The 8,677-nt window shown below is 34.6% G+C and overlaps 1 pseudogene; it reads right to left on the bottom strand.

Moving 5' to 3' along the window:
- Positions 1 to 1,902: 1,902 nt before the first annotated feature.
- LOC111365466 lies at positions 1,903 to 6,099 on the bottom strand (annotated as a pseudogene).
- Between the last annotated feature and the right edge of the window lie 2,578 nt (positions 6,100 to 8,677).

Raw genomic sequence — 8,677 nt, 5'->3', positions numbered from 1 at the left:
GTTTGGTGGGGGGGGGGGGGGGGGAGAATGTGGAAGAGTCAATCAAATTCAACGCCAAAGCACTACAACATCATAGGCAATACTGATATTTCATAGAAGTCCTCCTCCTTTTCCTTTATATTTAACATTGAGGACAATGTTTAGTTTAAGTTTGGGGAGTGTATTATTGTTATTGCCTAATTGCTTATCTAAAATTTTTGTGTGAGTTGGATAGTTTGGCTTACAATTACGTTTTACTTTGAGATTTGGTGTTGATTTATGAACTGCGGATAAGATACATGCTAGATTAATTGAAACTTAACATTGCAAAACTTAATATTATAAATTCACTAGAATTGAGTTTGACACTGTGATGAAACGAGTTGAATCATTTGTTATATAGATTGATTTAATTGGATATAGATGCTTTACTTAAACTATAGTAAATTATTTATCCTCAGATCAAAGTTAGTATAGTTTAGGGGTAACTTTACAGTTGTAGGAAGATGCGGATATGAATTTGGATTCCATATGTGGAAACTTATGTGTGGATTGTCTTAGACTAACATGATAAAACTCTGTGAAAGTCTTAAGTTTGAGGCCGATTTGTTTGAATAAGTGTGTGAGAGAGACATTGCACTAATCAAGATATATATTTGAAATCTACAAACTTCTCTTTGAAGTCTTCATGACTCAAGTAATTAAACTTGCAAGGGTATCTTGAAACCTGGTACCCTAAAGTCGTCTAAGTAGGGAGTCATCGGCCTAAAACTTGCTACATGAGTCATTTAGAAGGCAATCAAAGATAAAACTGCACTTGAAATAAAAATTGGTTCTCTTCGAAGCCTTTTTTACTCGGATCAGTGAGCCTGTAAGGGTGTGCTCTAAAATCATCTGATTTGAGAGTCATCGACTTAAAGCTCACTACAAAGGTTATCTAGAAAGTTTAATGGGAAAAAAACTTGCGTAAAACAGAAAAAATAAGTGCATGAAAAGAGCAAAAACACTAAATACATTGGTTAAGCCCTAACACTTATTTGAGGGAATTTGACTTTCGATGAAGAATAATTAGCTAGTTGAGTTGTGGCGGTCGAAGCAATCAAATAATTGAAGTGTTGACTTGCAACTAGTAATAATGAATATTCAACCTTAGATTACACCCTTCATTAATCTATTTCAATGTAATTAAATAACATGACAATATGTGTAAAATAATCATTCCTATATCAATCAAACACACTCTTATATTCTTTGTCAAATAGTAAAATAATCCACGTGAAAACACTTTTCCTGTGTTTCTTTCTCTCTCTGCTTGAGCTCTCTCTGACAGTGTCAATGAAGAAATATTCTGTGGTGAAAATTTCTCTTGACTTCATGGGGTATTTATAATAAAAATAAATATTTACAAATTGAGCTTTAGAGCAATAATAATAAAAAAGGCGTCTACCACCATAAATTGGATAAGAGTGGGTTCAAATGGTAGAGTTAGCATTATACACTACTATTGGTTTCTTGGTACTATCATTCCATAGAAAATAAGACACGTGATCAACTTGGACTTGGTTTCTAAAAGTAACATTTCAATTGTATTACACTATTAGTTTCATATCAAATAAAAATCACGTGGGGTAAAAATGAAAAGAGGAATTTTTTTTTTTTACTTAATTAACATTGCAAGCTCTCATCAACTCTATTAATCTATTATTCTTTTAATCGGACTTAAATTGATGTAGTCTAATCCAAAGTAACATTTGAGCAAAACCTGCTCCAAGTAGAAATACCATACTGAGCATCCAGGAAAGGCAAATTGCATTAGGTGCGATAAAGTAAGAGCACAAGACCATGCAGTTTTCTATTTGCCTCTTCAAAATTAACCATTTTGTCGAGAAGAAAAATTGTAAATAGGTAAAATGAAAGCAGCAGTAATTCCATATTCAAAAACTAAAGCAAGGTAAAATAATTATAGCAGTACAACACACTGAATCAAAGAAATACAAATATTCTGAAGTTCGACATACACTTAAATAAAGTGCAACCTTTTATTGAACGAAATGTAAAAACACAGGGAAGAGAAACATTGGCTCCATGCATCTAAACTTCCTTTATTCAACGCTCACGACATCACTGTTGATCATGCACAAAATACAAATCTATTAGTTGATCATATCATTGAATTTTTACACCATTGCACTAGAAATAATTTTCATAATTCTTTAATACTATAAAGATAGAAGCAAACATGTTTACTTGGATATGTTCCTTAAAGTTTTCAATAGGAATAGAAACATCAAGTCATGAAGAGAACAAGGATTAAAATGTATTACCTGTGAAGTGGCATTTTTGAGCTTTGAACAAAAGAAGATCATTGATCATGATCCGGAGGGTAAATGGAAAGCTTCAATCCTGCCCTGTGCTCCAAAATTTCCTTTGCAGAATCAGCTGCTGTTTTGGTAGTACGGTACAAATCCAATGTCTGGAAACTCTGAACCTTAGCAAGTTCTTTCGGGACCAAAGTAAGCTTACTGCATTGATTAAGATGAAGGCATTTGAGTCGTGGGAAATGAGCAGCAGAAGCCCTCCAAAACATTAAATCTGTCCTTTCAATATGCAAAACTATTAGAGAACGGAAACCTCCATCCTCTGACTTCCACATGTCTCCTGTAAATGCATTGTCTTTCAACTTCAGGATCTCAAGGCCTTCCAACTGTCCCAAAGTAGACATATGCTTCCAATCAAGCCTGGTCCCTACTATTGTTAGCTTCTTCAGCATCGATGGGAATTTGTATTTTGGGGGAAGGCCAACTATTTTTCCTTCAGAAGTTAGTTGAGGGGATACTTCATTCCATAGCTTCAAATTTTCAAGGTAATCCAATTTTCCCAGACTATCGAACAAACTAGATCCATTATGCTTGACATACAACAGTTTAGCTAATTTGCCCCGAATGCCCAATTTTCTTAGGTTTTGAGCAGCAGAAAATACATCTTCTGTACAACTTTCAGGGGATATTGTAGAAAGTGTTTTCAAAGAATTTACTTTACTTTTTCTTGATTTAGCAAGAGGGCCTTTCAATGTTGTGGATGCGTTTGTTTTTAGATGCCTCATTTGAATCATCTTCCATACATCTGCTTTGATTTCAAGGGTGCGTGATGATGTCTCAACTACAAGAGTTTGCATGTTCCAAAGGCTGGAAAGGGCTGCAGGTAGTGTTTTGAAGTTGCAGGAGAGAACAAGATACCTCAAATGTACAAGTTGAGTTAGGTCAACAGGAAAACGAGTGAAATGGATGGGTTTACCTTCTAACACCCTGAGCAATTTAAATGCACCAGGGATGGAAGAATTTTTTCCTCATTTTGCAAGGTTATTTCTTCATGGGTGAAACATAAAAAAGACCGAACATGTGGACCGGTTGGTTTTGAAGAGATATAGTTCGAAATTCCGGAATTGATGGAAAGGCGACGACACTTTTTAGAGTCAGGGTTGGAAGGTGAATAAGTACCTTGGTTAAGCTCTGCAATTTCAACAAATAATCTTTCTTCTGCAGCTCGTTTCTTGCAAAACACATGTAGCATGTCATGAATATGACATGTTTTGACTTTGCCATTTGACCTCTTCTCCCCAACCATGACTAAATTCCTGCTGATGAAACCCTCCAAGTACTCTTCAGCAATATCCTCCAAACTCATCTTCGTTCCTTCAATTGGCCGTATGAATCCTTCCGCGATCCAAAGGCGAAGCAGTTTCCACACCGAAATTTGGAAGTCTTCAGGAAATATCCCAAAGTAGAGAAAACACATTTTCAAATGATAAGGTAAAATGTCAAAACTCATTTCTACAATATTGTGCATCTTGTTCTCCTCGTCCATGTTTATAAATGCCTCCACACTTTCAGCAACTCTCTTCCACGATTCACTTTCCTTACCTTTTCCTAGCAGAATTCCCCCAATCACCACTATTGCCAGTGGGAGTCCTTTACATTTTTGGGCAATACGAAATTCGTGGTCTCTCAACTCGTCGGGGCACTTCATAGATCCAAGTGCCTTCCTTCGAAGTAAAATCCTACTTTCTTCAAAAGTTAGAAATTGCAACTTATGAGGATCTATGTTGGGGTTCGCATGCTTAGCCACTTTCTCATCACAAGTAGTTATTAAAATTCTACTCTTCTTGTTTCTAGGAAAAGCAGTTTTTAATTTGTCCCAAGCCTTCTCTGTCCACACATCGTCCATGACAATTAAATATTTTTTTCCCTCCAAACAATTACGAAGTTTGTCATCTAATTCGTCTTCATTCATGTCAGATTCGTTAGGCCTAGAAAATTGGACTTCGTTAATGTCAGCTTTGATACGCTTAGAAAATTGTCTTAGAATATCTTGAAGCACTTCCTTTTTACTATAGTTTTAAGAAACAGAAACCCATGCTCGATTGTAGAATTCAGATTTAACATCAGGATCGCTATATATCATTTTAGCCAGCGTTGTCTTACCAAGACCGGCCATACCAACTATTGATATAACTTGTAGTTCCTCAGGTCCTTCAATGAGAAGTTTGGTTACCTTTTTGGCATCATCTGCAAAGCCCACCACGTTGTCTTCCACGGTGGGAGCCTTTAATATAGTGAACAGTAATCAGTTGGGGTGCAATGGGAGCCTTTAATATATGTGAACAATAATCGTTCTAGTACTGATATAAAATGGAGACTACAAGGTGTTCAAGATAGTAATAAAATTAGTTTGGTACAAACTTCATTAGAAAATAAAGACTTGTTTGGGACACTTTTTTAAAAATAAAAACTACTTCTAATACTCTTTATTTTAAAGCTAATGCTTAAAAATTTGTTCCAAAGAGACTTTATTTTAACTTTTTAAAATAAAAAGTGAGTTTAGCTCTCTAAATTTAGAGGGTCAAACATGCTCTCTATTCTTAATGTACAATGATTAAGTTTAATAAATCACAAATTTTAATACCTTGCTTTTTAAAATGTTCAAACACATTTAAATTGATTGACCATTAACATATAAAAAATTATATTAAATAAAATTTGAGAAAAAATCAGTAAATGTTTCTTGAGAACGGTGAAATAAATAGCCAAAATAGAGAGAGCATTGCTGGAGTGCATAAAAATTGTCTCTTTAAATTTGAAAATGTTCTCTATAAAGCATTAGACGCTCTTTATACATACAAAGTCTTTTGAAAATGCTCTAAAAGACTACTTTAAAATATGTTTAGATAATTTTTTGAAATTGCTTTGCCTGGTTAAAGAAGTTTTAAGAAGAAATTGGTATAAAGTAGTTTCCTCGTGAACCTCTTTTATAAGAAGCATAAGCTCTCACGGGCTCCAAATTACATTTTTTGAAATTAGTATTAAAATGAATTAAGTCTTGAAACAGCAAAGGAGAAATGAAGTAAGAAGGCCAACTTCATTTTTGTTGTTATTGAACTTTTTTCTAAACGTATTACCAAGTTTTTATTATGCTTAGCCAAACATGCCCGGAACTGATAAATTGTAAACACAATCAGCTAAGCTAATCAATTAACAAAGCTTTAAAACCACTAATCAGAGTAAAGGTATTTTACCTCTTTCTTTTTGATATCAGGAGCAGCAACTAGCAGGGCTTCAGACACAGGCATATTCTTTTGATACATATCGTCGACCTTGCCCCTCACAGACTTAATCTTCACTGCCATATTTCGAAGCTTTGCCGTGTAGTTGCATATATGGATAAGTTTACTAAAGTTATTTCGGGCCTCTTGCATAGCTGAATGAGAAACATACTCGTCCACACAATCTTCTGCATCATACACGATGTCTCTGATTTGCACCACCAGTTCATTTAGGACGTAATGATGATTGTTCCCTTTTGCCATGTCTTTGAGAATGGCATGGAACAATCGCAGATTCTTGTCCAGAGATTCGACGTCACTCCTAACGCCAAGAATCAGATGTGCATTGTAAAGAAGTAGCTGCTTCAAGTTTTCTAGCAGAAATCTCATGGCAGCTTCTTCAGCCATTTCTTCTTAAATTAATTCTTCGGTACCAAAAATTCGCCTATATATGGTAAATTTATATTCATGAAAACTGAAACTGGGAGAATTTTTTTTTTTCTATGTAACTTTGATGAATTTGATCTTAACTTTTGGCTCATTTATTGGTCTACCCAAGTCAATCTATAATCCCTTTCTTCTTTAATTACCACCTACCAAACGGAGACTCGTTGACTTCCAAGCACGTTTGGGGAATAGTCACGGTTCACCTACCAAACAATCCAATTAGAGGTGCATTTTGTCACCCAAACAGTAACTAATGAAGACAGTTTATGGGCTATTTCAAATTTGTTTCTTATCGATCAAAATTACTTGTAATTAAGTTTGTTCAAAACCAATGTTTCAATCCAAATTACTTGTAACTGCACAATTTTTTTTTTTTACTTAACCATATAAGTCAGAAAGGTAGAAAAATAAAAAAAAAAAGAATAAGAAAAATAAATGAGTTGTGAAGTATAGTTTATGGAAGATATCTGCTTCCATTAAAAATAAATAAATTACTTCATCTGTCTTATTTATATAAGTTGATTTTGATTTTGTTTCAAGACCTTTTATAGATACAAAGGATTCCAAATACACTGTATGAATTTAAGAGACTAATTAATGACTTTTCCTACATACTATGAATAATAGGATACAAAGAACCATTTGGATACATGATTTAAATAAATGCATGAATATTAAATAAATTAATTCATGCATCAAAAAATTTTTTTTTTCATCATTCATGGATTAAGTTTAATTTCCAACACCCCTTCTTAAACTTGATTCCCTCTTGATAACTCCAATCCAAGTACGCAATCTTGTAAAATCATCATTCTTCAATGATTTGGTGAAAATGTCTGCTACCTGATCATTGGTCTTCACATAAGTAAGCCCAGCTTTTTTGTTCTCATTGCACTTTATAATGAAGTGAAATCTCGTATCTATATGCTTGCTTCGATCATGGAACATAGGATTTTTACCTAAAGCAATAGCTGACTTGTTATCAACATAAATTGGTGTAGCTTCTTTTTGAGGCATATAAAGCATCTCCAATAATTTCCGTAGTCAAATGGCATGACAAACACACAATGCAGCGAAAACATATTCAGCTTTACAAGTAGAAAAGGTCACAATGGGTTGCTTCTTTGAACACCAAGTGAAAGCGGTGTTACCCATGAAAAACAAAAATTCAGTGGTGCTTTTTCGATCATTAATATCACTAGCCCAATCACTATCACTATAACCATGAAGCTTGAAATTTGTAGAAGATGAATAAGCTAAGCCATAATCAAGGGAACCTACATCGAAGTATTCTTTTAGCAATCTCCAAGTGAGTTAAAGTTGGTGTCTCCATATAACGGCTAACAAGACCAACACCATAAAGAATATCGGGTCTTGTATCAAATATCTCAAGATTCCAACAAGCTGTCTATGGATCCACTTTCGTGCTCTCGTCATATTTTGACATTTTTGTTCCACACCTAATGAGAGTACTCACAGGATTGCAATTTTTCATTTTGAATCTTTCAAGAACTTTCTTTGCATAAGCTTCTTGAAAAATAAAAATGTCATTTGTTTTACCTCAATTTCGAGGTAGTATGACATGAGCCCAATGTCAATCATCTCAAATTCTTGAGCCATCATTCTCTCAAATTCATCAAACATGTTTTCATTGTTGTCGGTGAAGATCAAGTCATCAACGTACAAGCACACAATCATAAAACCTCCAAATGCATCCTTTTTAACGTAAAAAGCATACTCATGTGAACATTTGATGAATCCATGATATTGAAAATACTTGTCAATCCGACTATACCATGCTCTAGGCTTTTGCTTCAAGCCATATAGCGTCTTCTTCAACTTCAAAATTTTATCTTCATGTTCCTTGACAACATAACCCAATGATTGTTGAACGTACACTTCTTTTTCAAGGTATCCGTTCAAGAAAGCGGACTTGACATCCATTTGACAAATTTTCCACTTATTTTGAGCTGCCAAGAAAATGATTAATCGAATGGTTTCCAAGCGAGCAATGAGGGCAAAGACCTCATCATAGTCAATGACATGCTTTTGGCTATAGCCTTTGGCAACAAATCTTGCCTTGTACTTCTCCTCAAGTACTTTTCTGTACTTTGTACACCCATTTCACGCGCAATTGCTTTTTGCCCTTCAAGAAGAGAGGCAATACTATCAAAAACATGTAAATGATAAACACTAGGTTTCTTACTACTCCAAAAACTTCAACAAGGGCTTTGAATTTTTTGAATGCTCCAAAAACTTCATCTTTCGTCTTCAAAAAATAAACCCAGGTCTTGCGAGAAAAATCATCAATAAATAATAAGAAATAATTTGTTTTGCCATGAGAGGGTGGTTTGATTGGCCCTCGCATGAACAAGTTGGAGTGGCTTTGTTGCTCTTGAGGTGGATTCCTTTGGAAAACTTCTTCTAGTTTGCTTGCCAACGAGGCATATCCTTCACAAAGTTGATTGGGATGATTAATTTTTGGCAACCCATTCACCATTTCTTCATTCGTCAAGGTCTTCAAGCCACCAAAAATCAAATGACCAAATCTTAAGTACCAAAGCCAAGAATTGTCTTCAACACAAGCTTTTAGATAACTTGGATAGTCAACATTAACATTGAGTAAAAACATTCTATTTTTCTTCATTGGCA

This window comes from Olea europaea, chromosome 17, assembly GCF_002742605.1.
Source record: "Olea europaea var. sylvestris chromosome 17, O_europaea_v1, whole genome shotgun sequence".
Classification (NCBI taxonomy): Eukaryota; Viridiplantae; Streptophyta; class Magnoliopsida; order Lamiales; family Oleaceae; genus Olea; species Olea europaea.
The sequence above is the reverse complement of the archived record's forward strand: the minus strand, read 5'-3'. Positions and strand labels throughout refer to the sequence as shown.